Consider the following 25528-nt stretch of genomic DNA (forward strand, 5'->3'; position numbering starts at 1 on the left):
TCTACTGTATATGTAGCAGTGTCTTATTGTGATTTTAATTTGCATTTCACTGATGAGTAAGGCTATAGAGAATTCCTGTTATTTGTGCATTTCGTCTTGTGTGAATTGTCTCTTCAAAATTATTTTCAGGTGTATGGGGTTGTTTTCCTTTTTATTATTCAGTTGTAACTTTATTATATTTGATGGACACATTTTATCAATACACGTCCTATCAATTTTTTTTAGCAGCATGCAGCTTGCTTTTTCATTGTCTCACTGGTGTTTATGAGCAAATTATTTTAATTTTGATTAAAACAATTTTGTGTATTTTTGGGGGGTTAGTGCTTTTTGTGTTCAGTGTAAGAAATATTTGCTCCTACCACAGCCTGAAAAAGTCTCCGATATTTTCTCCTAGAAACTTTTATGTTCAGACCTATGATACATCTCAAATTAACCCTTGTTTTTGGAGTGAATTAGTATCTAGTTTCACATGATTTATTGAGAACACTGCTATTTCCCTATATTAAATTGTGTTGGTATCTTTGTCAAAAAAATAATTATTTAATTACATGTTTATTTTTGGACTTTTATGTTCTGTTTCAATGCAGAAAGAAGACAGACAACATTTTGTTTCTTTAGAAGGGCCCTGTGACTTTATCAACTCTGTCTTAGCTAATGAGAGGAGGAAAGGCAAAAACCACAATAGTTTTAGGTGCATGAGAGCAGACAGAAATTGTGTTCTACTTTGTGGTTATAAAAAACAGCAGAAAGATTTACAGTGGTGACCAGTAGCAGATCGGTGTGGCAACAGTAGAAATGGATGGTATTAAAGCATGTCCAGACACAGACAGCTTCCAAGAGCATTCCTGTGCCTCCAGCAGGGTATACTGGGGCATTTGGAAGTTCCCCTGCTTCCCTAGGAGGAGCTTGGCAGCCGCTGAGGAAGAGCCTATAGGTCTGGAGAGGCCCCTTGATCAGTAACTGGAGACGGAAAGGCCACCACTGCATTAGACAGGGATGCAGATAGTGCAGAGGAATCAGCGCAGACTATGACCACCAAGGACCCAGCACCTCTTTTCCACAGATACCATGGCAGTAGATCATACTTGCGGATCTGAGACTCCACTGAATGGAAAGGAAGAGGAAGGGTTTCTATCTTGCCTGAGAAGACTGAATTGACTGGATTTCTCCCGAGTTCACAAAGATGATGCTTTTCCTCTTTAGAGGATCTTGTAATAGAGATTAACCTGAGATAATGTAATAAGAGGGTACTCTTTTCTTCTAACCTAATTTATTGAGAAATTTATGTTAGCTATAATTGAAACTCATTTTCTAAGCCCAGCATCTTTCATACAAAAAATAGCTATGGCTGGGCGCAGTGGCTCACGCCTGTAATCCCAGCACTTTGGGAGGCCAAGGCGGGCAGATCACGAGGTCAAGAGATGGAGACCATCCTGGTCAACATGGTGAAACCCCGTCTCTACTAAAAATACAAAAATTAGCCGGGTGTTGTGGCACACACCTGTAGTCCCAGCTACTTGGGAGGCTGAGGCAGGAGAATCACTTGAACCCGGGTGGCGGAGGTTGCAGTGAGCCGAGATCGCACCACTGCACTGCAGCCAGGGCGACAGAGCCAGATTCCGTCTCAAAACAAAAAAACAAAACAAAACAACAACAACTAAACCCGCTATACAGTATATAAGAAAAAAAGTCAATGTGGAGTCTGGAAGCTTTAACACAGTCTCAGTCTTGTTACTTTATAGCTATGTATTCATAGAATGGTATCTTTAACTTTGTTTTTCTTTTTAGTATCAGAAGTATTCGTTGAACACCTGAAATGTGCCAAGCACTCTGATAAGTTGTTTACATGCATAATCGAATTTCTACAGCAGCTCAGGGAGATAGGTACTATATTATTTTCATTTTGCGGAAGAGGGAAGCATGTTAGTGCTTTCATCTCTACAATGTAATGGTAGTCATACTTCTGTCTCTGAAGGTTTTGTGTGTATCAAATCAGACGATGCATATGAACATGCTCCACATGTCGAAGAACTAAACCTTTGCTATTGTTACAAATAGTCACACTCTTAGAGAGATCTCCAAATTAATTTCTATTTATCTCCTCTACAATGCCTCATAGCAGCAATTCTCACCAGTGTTGTTTCATAGAATTGAACTTATTTGGGTGACATTATTACATGCATTTCTTTTCTTTATATGCCTTTAAAAACTAAAGATTTATGGCTGCATTTCTTTCATCATCAAAATAGAAGGGAGATATTTTTAACAGTGTCTAAATACCCATATTTTATGACTTACGACTTCAGATATAAATATCAGTAATGTTCTGATAATGTAAGTTTATGTCCATGCATGTATTGTGTATGAACACTTTTCCTTCCAATTCTAAATCACTTGTTGCTATAGTTTCTAAGCACTCAGTAATGATAATTATTTTTTAATTAGCCCAATGTCACACTCTGCTTATTTAAAAAGCATTCGTGTAATACTGAAAACTAAAATTGTATTTTTAATAAACTTCTTGAAGTCAAGAATTATTTCCTCAAATTCTTTGTTGCTCAGACTTAAAGGGTAATACTCGATGAGATTTATTGATCGGTAACTTAAAGATTTGGTAAGATGTTAATCATACACCAGCTAATAGGTAAAGCAAGCATACATAAAATGTTCTAATTCATGAAAAATATGAGAGTATTACAGCAGTATTTACTTTTATTTAATTTCAGATTGTTTTTTAGTATGAGTGATTTGTGGAGTCTATTTTTGTTCTTGCCTTTTGTGCTACTCAAGCAATCAGACATGACAGAGTGTGCAATTATTTTGGGGGGAGTGCTATTACATACATTTTATTTTACTCATGCTTTCAATCATAATAGACATGCAATTATTACACAACTGTATCTTGAAACCATCATAATAGCTAGTTATTTATAAAAACAAGAAAGAACTCACACATACGCCATTTCCAAATTAAAATGTTGAGACATTTTTATTCCGACTTAACATTTGTATTTCTAAGTAATTACAAACCTGCTCCTTGTAAAATAGATTTCTTAAACTACCCTACAGATGAGTATGTTCATTATTGTCATGTTTCCTTTCTAAAATATTTCTAAAAATCATGGTTTATTTATTATTTATGGACTATTCAGTATGAATCTAACTCAGTTATATTTATGTGTTGTAAAACAGTTAACTTGATGAGCACAGAAAACAAATCCAGTAGATTCAAACCTCAAATCTATTTTTAAAAAACAGCGTATTTTATTGCTGTATACTTGGCCCCCATATATCTGAGTGTGGGGAACTCAATTGAACTTTATGCTGCATAAGCACAAATTTAGGTAGAATCTGTCTAGAACATGGTAGACTGTGCACTAGTAAGTACCTTATTCATTTGTACCTAATGATGTCACAAAAGTATGAGCTCCTTACATGGACTTATGAGTGACTAGTAACCCAGATGATTTAATCCTGCATAGCTTAGCTAACTTCATTGTTCCCTTTTTATCAAGATTACAGTACAATTAATTTTACCCTTTCTTGTGGGTAGCTAACATAAAAATTTTAAACTCTTCCATATTTTATTTCCTGTTGAGATTACTATTCAATATCTTCACCAACTATTATGCAACAGCACATTAGAACACCACTTAAATATAAAAACAGTAAACACATTGAGAGGAAGAGCTATATTCTTTATTCCACTTATATTTCACTCCATGGGTACATAAATATGTATTGAGAAGTGTTAATATTTGGCAAGTTTCAATATCATGCATATTAAAATAATTCTGCCTACATCATTTGAGATTTTGGGTGTCAAGATAAAGATACACATTTTCTCGATCATATCTTTATTCTCACCTTTGCATTTTGGCCATTCTTTCTAAGGAACATTCTGTACCCTTTTGCTTCGCTAGTCTTTGTACGTACCGCTCCATCTGTGAAATGCTCTTCCCTCATCCTCACAAAGCTAGCTCCCGCACATCATTGAGCTCTTCATGCACATGTCATCCATGCACACAGACTTCCCCGACCACATCACTTTTGCTAAATTAGCACCACATCCTTCACTTTCTGTCCCGTTAGCTTATTTGTGTGTGTGTGTGGCATTGTCCCTTTATAAAATTAAGTTATTCATATATTTGTTTATGAGCTTATCTCTCACCCATACCAGAAGTTATAACGACAACAACATAAAAAGCAACTAACATTTATTGAGCAAGCCAGGAACTATTCCAAGTATTTTAAAGGTATTAATACTTTGACTCTTCACAATAATCTTACAAACTCAGTACTGTTATAATCTGCATTTTATAGATGAAGTAACTGAATGATAGAGAGGGTCTTCCTGGCCGAACCACCCTCCGGTTCACACAACGCTCTCTCCAAAGCTGCCTCTTTGATGTTCTATCTCTTCCCTCGTCACTCTGTTCTGCTTTAATCTTGGTCCACCGCTAACACTATCAGTGAGAGCCACTATCTTCATAAAAGTAAAATAAGTATTTCAACAAGGTAATAAATGCATTTTGGAGCATAACATTTTGGCATACTTTTATTTTATTATTTTGAGGCAGAGTCCTTGCTGTCGCCCAGGCTGGAGTGCAGTGGCACAATCTTGTCTCACTGCAAGCTCCGCCTCCTGGGTTCATTCCATTCTCCTGCCTCAGCCTCCCCAGTAGCTGGGACTACAGGCGCCCGCCACCACACCAGACTAATTTTTTGTATTTTTTAGTAGAGACAGGGTTTCACCATGTTAGCCAGGATGGTCTCGATCTCCTTGACCTTGTGATCTGCCCGCCTTGGCCTCCAAAGTCCTGGGATTACAGGCGTGAGCCACTGCACCCAGCTGGCATACGTATGTTTTCTAATGAATGAAATAATACTTATGGAATGTTGCCTGAAAATATAGTCTATTTTGTTCTTTAAAAAAGTTGTATTTTTTTTTGGAGACAGTGTCTCACTATGTTGTTCAGGCTGGAAGCACACTCCGGTGCCCAAGCAATCCTCCCACCTGTCTCCAGAGTAGTTGAGACTGCAGGTGTGCACCACCAAGTCCAATCATTTTGTACTTTTAAACAGTCCTCGGAGTAAGACAGAATGCTGAGTGCTTGTCCTCCACATTGTGGTGGTCCTAACATTTTGTTGCCCCCTTCCTCCAAAATCCCCACCTAATTACTTTTACTGAAACATGTTCACTGACAGAGGTAATTAAAAGAGAATTTTAGAAACAAGAGAACAGAGTTGTCATATTGACGTTTCCACTGCCTCATTACATTCCAATCTGACTTTTGTCCTACACAATGACTGGGGTGGCCCGGTCAAAGTCACTGGCGATCCCTGTCTCCATGTCTCATATTAAATGGTGGTTTTTTTCATTCTTCCTCCTCTCTCAGCTTCTCAGTTAGCTTTACACCTAAATTACAAGCACCGTCTTCTCCATCTCTTCTGATTAAGTTCCTCTATCTCAGTTACAAATATGAAATTATTCAGAGAAATGTACAGCCATTCAGATAAAGCTGGAGTAAATTAGTAAACCAAATATATAATATAAAGTCTTATATACCTCGTGACCAAGTCTGGCCACAAGGTAATTATGGGCTACGTAATTTGTCTACACATGTCAGAGAAACCAACTCTTTGCAAAGGATGATCAATACTTTGCAATCATTTAGTAATTGCTTGTTTCTGTTACAATTATCACTTTCTTTCTTACCACTCTCTTTCCTCATATTGTCCAAACTAGTTAAAAGATAATAATTTCTAAAACTACTCTTGTTTTTTCCATTCAAACATTAGAACCTTTCCCTGAAACACAAGTCAACTACCATTGAAGGCTTACAAAACTGTCCACACTAGAAAGGTGTAATATAGTGGCCTTATTTTCAAATTCTGGAAAGCAAGACACTGCATAACTCAATATAAGTATATGCTTGTATAAGTTTTCCATACTAATAAGTATAGTGCTCTTATACAAGTACAGTCAGCCCTCTGTAGCCATGACTTCTGCATCCATGGATTAAAAATATTAAAAAAAAAATAAAAAGTAGCAATATGACAGTAAAAAATAACACAAAATACTAATACTATAGTAACTATTTACATGGCATTTAAATTTTAAGTATTATTATAAGTATTATAAGTAATTAATTATAAGTATTCTAGAATTATAAGTAATCTAGAAATATATTATTATAAGTAATCTAGAAATAATATCAAGTATACAGGAGGATGTGTGCATAGGTTATGTTCAAATAATAGGCTATTTTATACAAAGGACTGGAACACCTGTGGATTTTGGTATCTGTAGAGATACCAATCCCCCTCAGATACTGAGGAACCATTGTATTACTTATATAGGCATACATGTGCTGAATCAATATAAGTTATATACAGTGTGAAGTATATCTCCAAGCTATCACAATGTACATTATTTTGAAAGAAAATACTGGTAGGGGTAAGGGAAAATAAAATATATGTTCTGGTCAATTAATATTGGTGTATATTATTATTTCTCTGTTAGAATCACAATACACATTGGCATATTAAAAGCTCTGAGAATTAGTACTAAAAAGAAATTGCCTAATTTAATGTATATTACAAAAAATTGCTTTAAATATGATACTTTATCTCCATATCTATTTATTTTTGAGGTAGTCATATTTACATCCCTTGGGATATTATTTTATGCTAACTTGAAAAGTGTTATTGAAAATTCATCTGAATAAATAAGGGCAGAAGCATTATTTATATCAATCAGATTTTATTTTATTACTATTACTGTCACTATTATCATCATCATTATCATCATCTGGATCAGTGGTTATTACTTAAATTGAAGGAGGAAGCGAAATGTCAGAATTATTTTCTCAAAATATCTCTCATTAAGCCCATCCAAAATTTTTTGAATCAAAATCAGAAGAGGAAAAGCCCAAGGATACAAATCGTTTGGAAAAGCTTTATAGGTGATTCTGTTACTAATTTATCTCTCCCTCCTCCAGTTTCATCTTTCTCCTTCAACTACTGGTCTGTATAATTACTCTGATTTTTCACTTTGTTTTGTTTAAAAAAAAGCATATTAATCTCTCAAGACTACATGTTACCGACAGAATCACAAACTCTAGAGTTATCCATTAGCCTAAAATATACAAAATAAGCTTGTTTCCAGTTTTAGATAGTTAAGTAGACTTACAGAAATGTTGGTGTACTCATTGTCAAGAATTCTGAAAGTTTTTGAACTTAAGGTATCTACTGAATATTATTTTTTCCCCCTCACAAATACAGACTCATTTCCCATAAGCCACCTAAGCCCTGTCACAGGAGTGTCTCAAGTATTTTACTGTTGGACAAAGACTTATTTCATAATATGTTTCTAACATTTGGGTTCAGAGAATTGTACTGTTTAATTTCGCATGTTGAATTAAAATTATTCAGATCTGTGGCATTTCAGCTTAGTGTTGTGGTTTAATAAGTACCAAGTGAATGTTGTCATTAGAAAAATAACATTCATCATTTTATTTACACAATGATATTTACATCCTTCTAACCAATCTTCCAATCTGATGGACCAAACAGATAATATTCAGGTAGACTTAAACTGACCAGTGAAATTTTTTTCACATTATGGGCAGGCATAATCTATTTAAAGCTAACTGGATCTGGCACAGGTCATTTTGGATGACGGTTTGTTTTAACCACCCTGGCCAAGCTTGTTGTAAGACATTCAACTTCAAGTTCCAGTTGGCTTTTGCTATACACATGTGTATCCAATGTTTGCTCATCTGGCTTCAGTAACAGTCTCACTTTAATTTGTGAAGGATTTGTCCACTTTATCAAGTGATATTTATTCATTTTATTTGACTTCTGAATTGGCAAGATCTTTCTAGCCCCATCACATGGAAATGGAATCCAAACTTACAAGGCTGATCAAATCTCAGATGCAGACCACAATAAATAACAACCATCCATTCATCTATTAAAAATTCATTGCATATATAGTGCTTTGCTTATACATTGCACTCAGTAGATAGAAGAGCCGAGAGGAAGATATTTCACATATGTTATAAAGGAGACAGGGTTACTCCCCTTGAAGGAGTTAAAGTCTAGCTAATCTCCCCTTTATATGTAAGTCGAGTGATATCATGCCTGCCTAAAGACTATGAATATAAATGACTTTCCTTTAAAAAAAAAAAAGGGAACCATCTCTACGTTTATGTATAAAAGAAGAACAATGAATCTGGCAAAATAGACAGCTTACCAGAAATAAGGTAACTTTTCATGAAAGAGAATTGCTGGTACAATGCCAAAATACAACCACTTCTGGGTATCTAGAGTAGGCATATGCAAGGAAGGAGTATGTCTACTTATTTACATAGATTCAAAGACCATCGTCCTGTGAATAAGTCTACTACTGAATCATCCATTTATGGCTTGGAAGCAATTATCTTTGTTAGTATATCATACAATTAAAATAGTATTTACTAATTAGAAAGATTTTGACACAGTAAAATCTTGTTTTAAACTTGTTAGGAGGAAGAAAATTGCCATAATGCCTTCAGACTAGATACAAATATCGTCAGCTTTCCACCTCTAACCAAGAAACCTTAATTTGAGCACCAACATTTTAAAACTGTCATATGAACATATAATTCTATAAAACAAACAGATCTTTCAGCATATCAGAGATGAGTTTGTTTATATTTCTACAGTCTTTTTCTCTCTGGAGAGGACAGTCAAAGCTACGAGTAGATTTTCTGAGAAGATCTGCATGCAGTCAGCATCATGTATCTCCAGAGTCTGTAGTCTGCTTGGGGCAGAGGTGAATTATCTGGTTTATAGGGGCTCAGATAGAGGTCACTGCTTGGATTGCAATTCTGACTTGCCTGTAGTTTATTTTGTGTAAATGTGGAAGTAGCAGCTTCTGAATCCCTGTAGTGAAGCAAACCTTATCCTCTGCTTGAAGCTGGATTTACCCTGAGTTTCCATGATGAGTTCTTATAAACAGAATTCTCTTTTTGGCAGATATAAATATGGAGAGCTTCATCTTTTGACTCTTCTCTGTGAATCATTATAGGCTCCAGAACATGGCTCTTAATATGTCAAAGAACAACTGGGGTACAGGATGGACATGCCTGTTTCTAAAATGTGCAAATTGAAACACAAATCAGTTGTTTCTCATGAAATAATGCTTTGGATAACAGTGCTTCTTAACAATCCACAGTTTTGATGGTTAAAAAAAGGATTTACATATTTCTAGAACAAGGAGGAAATTATTTTAATGATAATGCTATTAATGCAGCAGCAAATTAGAACCAAGGAAACACTGTTGGATCATTTTCTTCAGAATAAAACTTTGTGTTAAATTTATTGTTTATACAAATGAGGGGTGAAATCTAGTTAACAGTTGAACGTCCTTGCCAATTTCAAAATATCCAGCATAGCAGAGAACTAGCCAAATTCCAAATACCCCTGGAAAGGTCACTGTCTTGAAGCAGGATGAGCACATACCATACACCTGGATATTTTTATGCCATGAAAGAGCATGTTTCAGAACAGAATTCTCCAGGTCTCAAAGTTGGCAATTCATGAAAGTAGAGTAAATGGCCAAAACACTCTCTCAAACCGGAGGTGTTTAATGAAACAACGTTGGATATCTCAGATACTCGGAGGATTTTTTCCTTACCTACAAGTAATTCCAAACGTATCAAAGAGATCATTCGCTGGCCACAGGAGGGAGGCAGGAAAACATAACTGTTTTACTTCTCAACTTAAATGGGGACATTGAGTCACTGATTATTTACTCTTTCTTCAAAATCATAATTTTATCCTGCTGGTATTATGTGAGTAGTTGGCAATAATGGAAAATCCATTTGGCTTTATTACAGGAGAAGGTATTCAAAGGCAATAAAACTTATTGTCAAACCGGGGTTGGCTCTGCAGAAAATGATTTCAAATTGTGCTTTATTTTGTTAAGATTCTTTCTATGTAGCTATTATAGAGAGGATAATTATGGAAGTAATAAGCTAATCATCATCAGACTTAATTGAGCAAATGTGAACTATTGGTAGATTTTAAGTAATGAAAAGTCAGGTTAGATGATAAAAATCGAAATACCAAGACATCTCAGCAGCATTTCAACCATATGCAAAAATATTTTTTAAGTAAATTGGGATGATTTTATCTGTATAACAACAAAAAGCTTTCAGGTGAAATAACTTAAGATCTAGATGAAGGATTAGAACTTTCCTCACCTCTTCCCTTCAAATACAGGAAAACTTTTTCCCAAATTTTCTCTTATTTGAGGTGGACAAAAGGGAGACATTGTCATGAAGAATTAAAAGGCATGAGCTCCGTCCTCTGGCGGTTTTTTTTTGGTTTTTTTTTGTTTGTTTGTTTGTTTGTTTTTTGAGACGGAGTCTCGCTGGAGTGTTGCCCAGGCTGGAGTGCAATGGCACAATCTCAGGCCACTGCAATCCCCGCCTCCTGTGTTCAAGGGATTCTCCTGCCCCAGCCTCCCAAGTAGCTGGGATTACAGGCGTGCACCACCACATCTGGCGTTCCTTACATGCTCTCCTCAGTATGTAAGAGAGCATGTAACATTAACTCACTTATTTATTCATTTATCGAGTACATGATTCCAGAATATCATTTTCCAGGGATTGTTCTGGATATCGAGGATACAGTAGACTATTAGCCCAAGCCCCTGCTCTAATGGCATATCTATTTTTGAGAAGAAACACAATGGATAAACACATAGATATTTTCAGGCAGTGCAAATAAAATAAAAATGAAGTAGGTAGATAACAGAGGAAAGAAGAGAAATGGGGGTGGGGGGCAGTGGCAGTGAATCTTCCAGAATCAATGGTATGCTGGAGCCAGTATGTACAGTCTCGAGAGAGCTGATTATAAACTATTCAGAAATTTCATAAGCAAGTTTTTTAAGCCACTGGGTACTTGAAATTGTGGTGGAAGTTACATACCACAGAAACTGACAAAAGCTATAAATCAGAGTTTCCTCTTTTTCTCAGAAAGCCAGTTTACTAGCACAGCTTTGGAAATGGTTGTTAAGGAGTTATTTACAAAGAGAGACTTGAATGTACTAAAGAAGTCAGCCATGCAAGGATGACATGGAAGGACATTCCAGGCTGGGTGGAACTGCATGTGCAGAGGTCCCAAGATAGAAATGAACTTAAAAAGTAAGTGTAGTGTAAAAAGTAAGGTAAGAACTATCCAGAGCACCAGGAAAGGCTGTATAATATAGGTTCTTGTAAGTCATAACAAGGATTGTAGATTTTATTCTAATTATAATAAGGAGCTATTGGGCAGGTCTTATATATAGGAAAGAAATGTGATTTGTTTAAATTATTGTTAAGGATTAATTCTAGATGCTCTATGGAACATAGGTGTTAGAGATTAAAAGTAGGGAGATGTGTTTGGATATTACTGCAGTATTCCCTGAAAGAGATGATGGTGGGTTGAACTAGCATTATGGATACAGATACAGTGAGAAATGGTAAGATCTAGCATATTTTAAAGAAACATCTCTAGAGCATACAGATAGTATGAAGGTGACAGTAATGAATCATAACCTGTATTTTTTTCAACTGAGCAAATGGTGATACCATTTTCTAAAAAGAAAAAACTGGGAGAACATAGACTTAACAAACTGTGGCTGAGAATTCACATTCTGTTTTGCATACAGAATATCATATTAGGTTGAAAGTGGTATTAAGACCATGTATAAAACCCCCAGAAGTGTCTCTCTATTGTTTCTAATTTGGGTACACTGACTTATGGGAAAAAAAAAATATATATATATATATATTTATATATATATATTTAAATTTATTTATTTATTTATTTATTTATTTATTTATTTATTTTTTGAGAAGGAGTCTTGCTTTGTCACCCAGGCAGGAGTACAGTGGCACAATCTCAGCTCACTGCAACATCCACCTCCTGAGTTCAAGTGATTCTCCTGCCTCAGCCTCCTGAGTAGCTGGGATTAGAGGCATGTGCCGCCATGTCCAGCTAATTTTTGTATTTTTAGTACAGACAGGGTTTCACCATGTTGGTCAGGCTGGTCTCGAACTCCTGACCTTGTGATCCACCCGCCTCAGCCTCCCAAAGTGCTGAGATTGCAGTCATAAGCCACCATGCCCAGCCAATGGATTATACTTTTAAGAAAACATATGTGTCAACACAGGCTCTGGTACTGCCTGTGGTCAACATTTACCCTGAAGCAGTCTGAAGAGGGGGCTAGGAAGTTATTGAATTTTATACTACTGAGAGTAATTTTCTCCGATAATCACTAGACAATACTTCTGAAATTTTTCCTTTTAATTTTCCAGTTATAGAATCTTGCAAAATTATGCTGGATATATTAAATGTTCCTTTAGAACCTGCATTGAATTACAGGAAAACATCCCAAAATAATTTTTAAGTACTTAAGACAAAGAAGTTCTATGAAAAACTTCCAGTTCAGCCATTGTGGAAAATAGTATGGCAATTCCTCAAGGATCTAGAACTAGAAATACCATATGACCCAGCCATCCCATTACTGAGTATATACCCAAAGGATTATAAATCATGCTGCTATAAAGACACATGCACATGTATGTTTACTGCGGCACTATTCACAATAGCAAAGACTTGGAATCAACCTAAATGTCCATCAGTGACAGACTGGATTAAGAAAATGTGGCACATATACACCATGGAATACTATGCAGCCATAAAAAGTATGAGTTCGTGTCCTTTGTAGGGACATGGATACAGCTGGAAACCATCATTCTCAGCAAACTATCACAAGAACAGAAAACCAAACACCGCATGTTCTCACTCACAGGTGGGAATTGAACGAGATCACTTGGACACGGGAAGGGGAACATCACACACTGGGGCCTATTGTGGGGAGGAGGGAAGGGGGAGGGATGGCATTGGGAGTTATACCTGATGTAAATGACGAGTTGATGGGTGCAGCACAACAACATGGCACATGTATAGATATGTAACAAACCTGAACATTGTGCACATGTACCCTAGAACTTAAAGTATAATGAAAAATAAATAAAAGAAAAAAAAGAAAAACTTCCCTAATATAGATATACTTGCTTAAAATGATTAAAGAGTTAAGAGCTAATTAAATATTTTAACTATTGATATAATTTGGATGTTTTTCAGCTCCAAATCTCATGTTGAAATGTAATCCTCAAAGTTGGAGGACGGGCCTGCTGAAAGGTGATTAGATCATGGGGCTTGTCTCTCATGAATAGCTTAGTGGCATCCCCTGTTAAGGAGTGAGTTCTCTCTCTGAGTTCATGTAAGACCTGGTTGTTTAAGAGTTGGGCAGCTCCTCCCCCCTGCAGCTCCTCCTCTGGCCTTCTGCCATGATTGAAAGCTTCCTGAGGCCTCACCAGAAGCTGAGCAGATGACAGCACCATGCTTCCAGTCAGTATAGCCTACAGAACCACCATCCAACTAAACCTCTTTTCTTTATAAATTACCCAGTCGCCAATATTCCTTTATAGCGACACAAAAACAGACTAACACAGCTATGTTCACAGGCCAAGACACACTACGTGAAAAGTAACACAATGGGAGAACCTCTTTAATAGCAGGTAAGAGATAACATGCATAATTCTCAAAAAGGTAATCTTTTTATATAAAATATCAAGATTTGTTTATTTGGATACCATATTAGTCTGTTTTCATGCTGCAGATAAAGACATACCTGAGACTGGGTAATTTATAAAGAAAAAGAGGTTTCATGGACTCACAGTTCCACGTGGCTCGGGAGGCCTCACAATCATGGCAGAAGGCAAGTCACGTCTTACATGGTGGCAGGGAAGAGATAATGAGAAGCAAGCAAAAGAGATTTCCCCTTATAAAACCATTAGTTTTCATGAAACTTATTCACTACAATAAGAACGGTTTGGGGAAACCATTCTTATGATTCAATTACCTCCCTCCCACTGGGTCCCTCCCACAACACATGGGAATTATGGGAGCTACAATTCAAGATGAGATTTGGGTGGGAACACAGCCAACTATATCATATATATATATATGTGTGTGTGTGTATGTGTGTGTGCATGTGTGTATATATGTGTATATATGTTTCCAATGCCATATAGCATATACACACACACTAATATGCTAATATATGCTAAATTTACAAATATTGAATTTATCTAATAGTACCATATACAGTTAATGTCCAATGCATAAAAATAAAGTTGATATTTATAAAAATACTCATATATATAACTGTTAATGAAGTTTGATTCGCATTTGTTATGTCCTTTATCAATCAGTAATTCTTTAAATGCTTGTCACATGCTATGAAGTAAATATGAAAACATATTTTTGTTTACTAGTTTCTGAATAACTGAATTAAATTGTTCTGAAATTTGCATTCTACGTATAGAGCATTGGATCTTCCTGTATTGCTAACTTACTTTATCAAGAAATACATATTGTCAGTATTTGATATTTGTTATGTGTTTCTGATTAAGAGGCTATACCCACCAGTCATAAAAAAAAATAGTAGAATGTCTTCTTTTGCTTGGTGACAGGTTTAAGGAAAGTAAATACAGATAGAAATAGGTTAGCGTCAATAAATATAAATCACTTTGGAACAGAAAGGTCTGCTTCCTTCCATGTGTAGCTTGTCTCTGTCATAAGTTATCTACAGGTAATACTGATAAATAAATTAGCTATTCAAAATGAAAATCTCCTGCTACCTTAAGGAAGAACTACGTTTGAATAAGGAAGGTGAAGATATGTGACAAAAATTTGATACACAAGGATGCAAAGAAAAAAAAAATCAAACCTCTTCCTTAGATAAAAAAAAAAAAAAAAAATTTCACACTCAAATCCTTACCAGTGCTTGAAAAGATCCCAGGAAACCCAAGGCATCTTTCACACTTATCTCCTTTGATTGTTATTAGTGGAAAATTGATATAGGTGTGCTTTTTATTGATTTAATATATATTTCACACCTATTAGATGAATGTTTTGTGAAAATTATAGTTCAAGCTTCCCAAGAAATAGGAACACTGAGAAAGATCCTGTGTAGCCACCATAGCAATTGTAGGTAAAAGGGTAAAGTCACACTTGTCATAATAGGAGATACATTAGGTGAATTAACATGTCCTAGGGAACTGAAGTTCCCTTTCAGGCACTTAATCCTCGAGATTACTAAAGCTTGGCATAGAAGTTCACCTGCAATCATAACAATGCAGCCCTGGGAGAAAAAGCAAAACCACACAAAATCAACTGTCTCTCTCTCTCTCTCTTTCTTTCTTTTCTTTTCCTTCCTTCCCTTCTTTGACAGGGTCTCACTGTGTCACCCAGACTGGAGTACAGTGGCATGATCTCGGCTTACTACAGCCTCCACCTCACAGGCTCAGCCAATCCTCCCAACTCAGCCTCCTGAGTAGCTGGGACCACAGATGCACACCATCACTCCTGTTTAATTTTTATATATTTTTTCACCATGTAGGGTTTCACCATGTTGCCTAAGCTGATCTCAAACTCCTGGGCTCAAGTGACCTGCCAGCCTCGGCTTCCCAAGGTGCTGGGATTACAGTCATGAGCCACTGTGCCAGGCTCAAAATCAACATTCAGTTGGAAAGTGGACTTCTTGATTTCATCCAAGAAATAGTGTCTCCTCCTTTCAAAGAACAGATGACGAAATGAAGATGTACTGGTGATCAGGCCTGGTACAGTGGCTCATGGCTATAATCCCAGCACTTTGGGAGGCCAAGGCGGGTGGATCATCTGGGATTGGGAGTTTGAGACCAGACTGACCAACATGGAGAAACCCCGTACTAAAAAATACAAAATTAGCCGGGCGTGCTAGGGTGCATGCCTGTAAACCCAGCTACTCCAGAGGCTGAGGCAGGAGAACTGTTTGAACCCAGCAGGTGGAGGTTACAGTGAGCCGGGATTGCACCACTGCACTCCAGCCTGGGCAAGATGAGCAAAACTCCATCTAAAAAAAAAAAAGAAAATGTACTGGTGATTATCTGAAAATGTTTAACTCTCCCTATTCTCCTGTTTGACTAAGATTACAAGCCCTTGAGGGAAAGTCTAAAACCAAATGCTTTACTCATCAGTCACTCATTCCTCATCTATAAATTGGGATAGGAGTACATGTCTTAGAGAATTCTTACAAAGATGAAATGAGAAAGTACATACCTTGTTCTAAGTGCATGTTTATTTTCTAAAATAGAGTCAAGTAATGATCTTCCATCCTTGACTATGCCTAATAGCCTTTGGTTGACTAGAAACCTTACCAATAACAAAAACAGTTAAAACATATTTTGTATGCTATATGTATTATATGCCATATTCTGACTATAAAGTAAGCCACAGAAAAAAATGTTCTTATGAATATCATAAAGAAGAGAAAATATATTTACTATTCATTCAGAGGAAGTGGGTCATCATAAAGGTCTTCATTTCATTGTCTTCACCCTGAGTAGGCTGAGGATGGGGAAGAAAGGGAGGGGTTGGTATTGGTGTTTCAGGAGTGGCACAGGCAGAAGAGTTGGAGGAGGTGGAAGGGGAGGTTGGAGGGGAAAACTCACTGTGTACAACTTTACAAAAATATATCATGATTTCTTTTTTGCTTTTTCATTTCTCTAAAAATGTTTCTAGATGGTACCAATACTCTCATGGTTTGCTTTAGTTTCTGTGCCCTCCATGGCATAAAAGAAGTCAAAAGCAGTCTCAGATAATCAAAGCCCTTCTGCTAGATTTTCTAATGTCAACTTGTTTTCTAGCACTGCTTCCTCTATGTCTTCTTCCTCACCATCTGCCACTGCTTTGGAAGTACTCACCTCCATCAACTCATCTTCTTTGAATTTTTCTGGTGTAGTGTCTGTAAGTGTTTGCACATCTCCAACATCTGTATCCTGAAACCCTTCACCTCTCACTATATTTTTTGGCCATATCAACAGTCCCTTACATGAATTCCTTGATGGGCTCTGCCATGAATCCTGGGAAGCAATGCACAACCTCTGGACAAGGCTCTTTTTAGCAGTTTATCATTTCAGGTTCAATGGCTTTCATGGCTTTTACTGTAACAATGATGTCCCTTTCAGTGGTGTAATCCTCCCATATTTTTATGATGCTGTCTCTGTCAGGGTTCTCCTCCATAGCATTGACAAGTCTCATCCATAGACTTCCATGTGTAATGTGTCTTAAAGATCTTTATGACCTCCTGGTCAAGAGGTTGAAATAGGGATGTTGTGTTTGGGAGAAAGTAGACCACTTTGAAGCATTTGTTGTTGAACTCATGGCATTCTGGGTGGCCAGGGTCATAGTTCAATATAAAAATAACTTAAAAGTCAGTTTCTTCCTAGAAGGGTACTCCTGATTTCATGGCCAAAACATCAGTTGAACCAATTCAGAAAAACTGTTCTCCTTGCTCAGTGCTTCTTGTTATACAAAAGATCTGCAACTGGTGTTTATCTTTTCTCTTTGTAGTTAGCAGTTTTATAGAAAAGAGGAGTCCTGATCACAAACGTGGTTGCATTTTCACAAAACAGAAGAGTTAACCTATCCTTTCCTGCCTTAAATCCTTACTAATAAAAGTCCTTTGTGACACTCTTTCTAATAAATGTCCTTTGTGACACTTTTCCAGAATATGGCACTTTCATCTGCATTAAAAACCTGTTCAAGCAGATATCCTTTCTCCTCAATGATTTTTGTTTGTTTGTTTTGAGACAGGGTCTCGCTCCGACACCCACACTGGAGTGCAGTGGCACAATCTCAGCTCACTGCAACCTCTGTCTCCTGGAATCAGGTGATCCCTCTCAAGTCAGCTTCCTGAGTAGCTAGAACTACAGGCATGTGCCATCACGCCTGGCTAATTTTTATATTTTATATTTTTAGTAGAGACGGGGTTTCACAATGTTGCCCAGGCTGGTCTTCAATCCCTGGATTCAAACAATCCTCCCGCCTCGGCCTCCCAAAATGCTGGGATTATAGGCATAAGCCACTGCACCCGGCCTCCTCAATGATTTTCTTAATGGCAGCTGGAAACTTGTCTTCTGCCTTAGTCAGCAGAAGCTGCTTCTCCTGTTATCTCAATGTTTTTAAAGCCAAACCTCTTTCTAAAACTATCAAACCATCCTTTTCTAGTATTAAATTCTTCAGCTTTAAATCCTTCATCTTCCTTTTGCTTTAAGTTGCCATATAATGACTTTCCTTTTTCTCAAATCATACTAGAGTCTATAGATGTGCCTTTCTTATAGCAATCCTGCATCCACATAAAAGCTCCATTTTCAATGTATGTATCTCATGCAAGGTTTTTGCGTCTGCTGGCATAGCTACAGTGACAGCCTTGTAAATGTCTTTTTTGTTTTTATACAATTAATCTTACACTGGATTCATTTATCTTGAAATGATGGGCAACAGCAGCTGCAGACTTCAAAGTACGGTATATGTCAAGCAATTAAACTTATTCTTGTAACATCCTGACTTTTCTCTGCTTCTTGAGAGCACTTCCAACATTACTAGTGGCACTCTGTATGAGTCTCACGGTGTTATTCGAGGTTCAGGATATTGCACTAAGCATGATGAGACATGCGAGAACCATGAGAGATCACTTTTTACCATGACGCCCAATTTACTGGAGAGACGAACTGCTCACGTGGAGATTATGAGCATCACATGGTGTTTTAAGTAGATACTCTCCACACTTGAGCTCCCTGCAATAGTGACAGGAGGTGGCTATAAAATTATTACAGTAGTGTAGTATGTACTACAGTTAATTTTGTGCAGTTATGATTTAATACTGCATCTTTACATTTCTCTCAGCTGCAAATGGCACCATTTAAGCTCTGTAATCTGAGGGTAAGTTTAGAAAATTTTAACTTTTTATAATAAATTTGTGTATACTCCATAGTAAACAAGATAGACTAAAACCTACATGTTGTATACATTCATGACATCACCTTTGATTATTTTTTGATATTAATAGGCTATGGAGCTCATCTGTGGGTGTTTTCAAATTCTCGCAAATCTCCAAAACATTTTCCAATATACTTATTTTAAGAATCTGCATATAATTGGAGCCATTCAGTTCAAACTGTGCTACTCAAGGGTTAACTGTATTTTATTTTATTTAATAGTTAATGTATTAATCTGTTCTCACACTGGTAATAGACCTACCGAAGACTGGGTAATTTATAAAGGAAAGAGGTTTAATTGACTCACAGTTCCACATGGCTGACGAGCCCTCACAATCATGGTATAAGGTGAATGAGGAGTAAAGTCAAGTCTTATGTGGTAACAAGCAAGAGAGCTTGTTCAGAGGAACTCCCGTTTATAAGACATCAGTTCTCCTGAGCCTTATTCAGTAACAGGAGAACAGTGCGGGGAAACTGCCCTCATGATTCAGTTATTACCACCTGGCCCCACCCTTGACATGTGCGGACTATTACAATTCAAGGTCAGATATGGGTGGGGACACAGCCAAACTATATCAGTTAACAACACAGTGCTTATAATACGGTCATTGTGGCGTTTGTGACATGCCCATCACTGCTTGTAAGTGCTTTACAAATACGAAGTCATTAAATCTTAATAACAAATATATTTATAAAGAACTGCTTCTCCCCCTCCCCCTGCATTTTGCAAGTTAGGAAATTAAGGCACAGAGAAGCTGGCTGGCTCCCAGCACACACTTAAACCTTATATTCTGCTACTGTCCTCTTTTAGATATTACAAAATTTCAACTTTTACTTCAAAGATTTTATCACTTGAGTATCAAATGTCGCTTATTTATTTCTATAAAAGTACTGCACCATTCAAATTTTTCCTTAAGTAGACATTCAAAGTGAATAACTATAAAAGCCTGACAATACTCCCTTTACTTGGGATAAGAAAACAGCCGGGCATGGTGACTCACGCCTGTAATCCCAGAACTTTAGGAGGCCGAGGCGGGTGGATCACGAGGTCAGGAGATGGAGGCCATCCTGGCTAACACGATAAAACCCTGTCTCTACCAAAAATACAAAAAATTAGCCGGGCGTGGTGGTGGGCGCCTGTAGTCCCAGCTATTTGGGAGGCTGAGGCAGGAGAATAGCGGGAACCTGGGAGGCGGGGCTTGCAGAGAGCCAAGATTGTGCCACTGCACTCCAGCCTGGGCGACAGAGAATCCGTCTCAAAAAAAAAAAAAAGAAAGAAAGAAAGAAAGAAAACAGAGACCATCAGTTGCTTTCTTATTTATAGCTGAGAATATTTCTCCCTAAACAGAGTTAAATTTACATTTAAAACACCCACCTTATCGAAAAAATTTAAAATTTAAAAATTATATTGAACTAATATTTGTTGATTGCATACAATATGCTAGGCATTGTTCAAGTGGTTTTTGTGTATTAACTCATTTTGGTTTGGGATACATAAATAGCACCAACTGGTTTTTGATGGTTGATTCTTATGCTGCCCGTACAAATTTGAGAATTGACCCAAACTCAATGGACCTATAAAGAGAGACCTTCTTATGACGTAAGCAAAGCCTCTGTTCGGCCCTATTTTCCTCATACATGGAGAGTCATAATACACATTTATATGCTGCTAAAATGTGTAGGCTAGAGAAGTGCCATAGACTCATTAATTTTACAAATTGTAGTGGAAAAAGAGAGTAAAGGAAAACGGGTAACATTTTTAGTTGCCAATAAATGGATTCAATAGAAGATACCTTCTTAAATAGAGGGCCTGATTTTCTGTAAAAGGTATTTTTTCTTCATTACAATGTTTAGAGATAACATCTAAATTATATTTTTACAGTTTTTAGGTCATATGTAGCAGCTAATTATTGCTTAAAAGTAGTTTTACAAAGTTATCTACATGTTAGTGTGAGTTCATATGCTATCAACTGCATCATTTGAGCTAAAGTTATTTTGTCTCTAATATTGGGCTAAAAATATTTCCTATTTGCTATATATTTTATTCAATATAGATTTAAAATCATTTTCCACAGTCTGACAAATTATCCTTCACCTGCACTAAAATTACAACCTCAGCCATAACCTATGGAAAAGAAATAAAATTGATAACCAATAGTAATACTGGGGAGATTAAAAGAAATATTCTCTATTGTACATCTCAGAGAATATTAGGTTAAAATTCAAATTCCTTTTAGTGACAGATTGTTGCAAGAATAAGAAATGGCACAAACAATCCATTTCAGGACAAAGATTTTACAAAAATAGGAAGGTTAATTATAATTGAATATTCCCTATGGATATCTCAGAAGATATGCCTCAATCTCCTATTGACAGGTGGTAGTGTAAATTAAATGTAGTATTATGCATTCAAATTGGATTTCAACTACTCATCATCTATAGTGTGACATTAGAATTAGCCTCAATGATGACAGTCTAAAGATCATAATGAGAAGAGCTGCCCTTTTCCATTCATATTGTACTTTCACTGGTGGGGAGGGTAGGTGTTAGAGATTGGATTCAAATTTTGTTATAATCTTTGCTGCCCGAAAATTTATTCCATGAATCAACTATCCTGAATATTAATACTGTACTGACTGTTCTTTGAATTAATGACACACAAAAGGCCACTTGTCTTCTATAAATACTGTGCCAAATCCAAAAAGCAGCATTCAAGATTCTGTCAATTCCACCATCAATCATTGTTTATCGGTGTATACAAACATGGGGATGCTGGTGTGTTTTTGTTTCAAACAAAAACAAAACCAAAACCAAAAGGAAAACAAAACACAGCAGGAATGAGGCCTGTATCTTTAAAAAAGAAAAAGGAGGCCAGGTGTGGTGGCTCGCATCTGTAATCCCAGCACTTTGGGAGGCGGAGGCAGAGGCAGAAGTAGGATCACTTGAGGCCAGGAGTTCAAGGCCAGCGTGACCAAAATGGCGAAACCCCGTCTCCAGTGAAAACATAAAAATTAGCCAGGTGTGGCGGTATACACCTGTAATCTCAGCTACTAGTGGCTGAGGCAGGAGAATCACTTGAACCCAGGAGGGAGAGGTTGAAGTGAGCCAAAATCATGCCACTGCACTGCACCCTAAACAACAGAGTGAGACTCTATCTCAAAACACACACACACAGAAAAAGGAAAGAAAGGAAGGAAGGGCAGGGGCTTAAAAAGAGGGTTTGTCTCTCTGGTGAGGATCATAAGTGACCTCAATTGTATGGACCAGCTGTTCTTATTCAGGGATGTGCTGCAGAAACCTGACGTAGAATGCTATGAAGGTATCCATGTGCTCTGGCAATGTGAATGCTCAAATCACTCCTTGTGTAATTCTGATGGACAGCTATCCCCCAAATCCTTGGCAATCTCTCTCAAAATGAGCATTTGCAGACAACTTGCATTAGAAAAAGCACCAAGGCAGGTTGAGCAGGTGCTTGTTGAAAATGCAGATCCTGGGACCTACTTTGGTCCTACTAATTCAGCATTTTTGAGAGTGAGGCCTGAGAACCTCTTAAAAACAAAATAAACAAAACAATACCAAACAAAAGAAACACTATCTGCAGGTACGTTCAAACTGTTATAAAGTGTAAGAATCACTGGAATAAGACTGTAGAATCAGCACTTAGCTGTTCAGTCATTATTATGGCAATTTCAAAGCCTAGACATTAAGGTAGAAATGTCATGTGATGAGTTATTCTATTTAAAATTAGTACATTATTTTGGCTGTTAAAGAATATTTTTACTATTACAGACATAGTATTTTTTTTATGCCACAGACAAATCAAATGTTTCTGGTTAGTCATTAAGACTAACAACCAAGATTTATTGTTTAAAATTATTGCTAGTTAGCATGTATGAAGATTGAAGAAAAACAGTTGGCCCATAATATTAGACATCTGAACACAAATATAGCATATAACAAGTAGCTTCAATAAAACAAATGTCCATTTTCTTTTAATGTGTCTCCAAACAATTGCCTATACTTTAAACTGCAAGAAATAATAATTATAATAGCATCTGGTAGAATTTCTATCTCAACAGAGTTGTTTTTTTCTTTATTTTAATAATGATATGTAATTATTCATGACATTTGGGATTACTGAAGACAAACAGAAGAAAGAAAGAAATGTTAAGCCTTCCTGGGTATCAAAGAGAGTATATTTTTATTATAACTTCTAATTTAATTAATGTATTCTTAATGCCATCTGGTCAGATTATCTTAAAAGTTAACAGAAGAGATTGACATTTCACAAATAAATCTGAAAATGTATAATACTGAAATTATACAATCATATCTAGAATAATATAAAAAAAGAATAAGAGGAAAAAATCATTTCAGTCAACTCTAGAGCACATTTAGTATTATCTTGGAATGAAGAAAGGAGACTCATTATGCCCTCAACCATGATTTAAGTCATCACTATAGTATTATATTTAAGTATATTTAAATACAAGTGAGATGTATACCTGTTCCAAATGCTTCATTGAAAGAAGTTAATAAAATATGAGTAACAACATATGTCTGGAGCCAAATACTCAAGTTTTCAATCTAAAACTACTCTTTGCTAGCTGTGAGACCTGGGTAAGTTGTAACCTTCTCTGGACCCAGGTCCTCATTGAAAAATATGATTATTCACATAAAGCATTCAGAAGAGTGGTAGGCATATGTATATAAATTTTTATATTCTCTATATAACTTATTTTAGCAATTGAAAACCTGTCGTGTATCCTATAAATTAACACTTGATTCACAATCAGAAAATAGCTTTAGATAGTGGCTCTGTGATATTGATATGGAACAAATCACTCTTTTGAAACTAGGTTATTTTTTCTTTTCTTGATGGGAAAACGAGGTGATTATTATTTATTATATAAGATTGTTATTAAGATTAAATAAATTTGCTTTTATTAAAGTCTCCATAGAGTTTCTCACAAATAGTGGGGCCCGATTAGTTTTTTCAAGTCCCAATTTGGATATAGTATTCCAACCATCTCCAGTGGACAAGGAACACAAATATTAGAAACTAAAAACGACTTTGTACTTATTCTCATAATGGTTAAAATACTATCTGAGAAATACATTTTATTTCTTAGTTCTGTAGTCTGAAATTTGAGATCGGATTAGGTATTTTAATCCATATTTTGGTTACCTCATTCTATATCTGTGAGTTTGTTTCAAAGGCCATCCCAGTCTTTAATAACCATAAAGTATGTACATTTGGACAAATCTAACAACCAATGTTTTTGGAGTTCTGAGCCATCAATCCCAGATGAAAAAGAAGCTATGTTGCTTTTCTATTCTTATGAATCTGAACACGCAAAGTGTTTAGGGATATTAAAGTACCACAATTAGCAACCTCAGTTATTTAGATTTGCACCATTCTGAATGCTGTCACTTAAAAATTAAAAAGTCCAGACCATATCATTGAAGGAAGGATAGAGTCAAGAATTCATTTTTCTTCACTTAAAGTTATGTCATAAACACAATCTTTATCAACATGAATGTAATAATACCCAGCAAATACATTTGGACAATATGGTACGCTCTGCTTAAAAACAAGATATTAACATAAACATTCATCATTCAGGGATCTTTATAAAGTCATCAGTTCAATTAGGTACAGAGGGAAATAAGATAAAAGACATAATTCAATTATACAGAAAAATGTGAAAGACAAGCAAGGCTAAAAACATTGCTTAAGTTTTACTAGAAAATAATGTTTTTGTTGGAATGTCTCAAATTTAGTTTAGTGCATTGAATTGATTAGGTTTAGGTGTTGTATTGGTAGCCATTTATTCACTTTTTCTTTGAAATTCCCTTATTCCCCACGGTTTAGATAAGACAAAAATGCATGTATCAATTTGCAGAGAAAGAGTAAATGTAAGTTATTTTCGCTGTTTATTCATATGTTAGGTTAACTTTGTTTATCAACCCATATATTAAAATGTAATCATTTCATTGTCAGGAGCCTAAAGCTAATGTTAATTACAGTTTGAAACTTCGATTATTAATGCATCTTTACCTACTGAAGTGTGAAATAAGCAATAGTAGTTGGAATACACCAATTAAATTAACTTCTGAGACAAGAATTCGTAAGTAGGCATTTGTTCATAAAGTAGGCATTTGTTCATTATGAACAAATGCTGTAGGATTTCATTCTAAGCTACATTTGTGAAATACCAGTCCCAAGGTGGGAGAAAAATTACTCAATGAGGTGAAGAATAAATGACATATCCAATCAATAAAATCGTTGTGATAGGCATTCTCTATCTTTTCCATTTACATTCCACATGTCATTCAGATAAAATAATATATACACTCGATCCACAGAAGAACACTTAAACGTTTAATTTTGCTTCGTTTTAAATAAGGAAACAGGAGAGATCTGTTTTGTTTACATGGGGTACCAAAATCATGCAAGATTTGGCAATTATTGTTTATTGTCTTTTTTTATTGAACTATAAAATGCAAATAATTCTTGCCTTAGTCAACCTATGCCTTATATGCTTTTTGGGTAAAGCATTGCTTCCTTCTTGGTTGATTGGTCAGTTTTGCTTCTCACA

Source organism: Macaca thibetana, chromosome 6 (assembly GCF_024542745.1).
Source record: "Macaca thibetana thibetana isolate TM-01 chromosome 6, ASM2454274v1, whole genome shotgun sequence".
In the NCBI taxonomy this organism is placed as follows: domain Eukaryota; kingdom Metazoa; phylum Chordata; class Mammalia; order Primates; family Cercopithecidae; genus Macaca; species Macaca thibetana.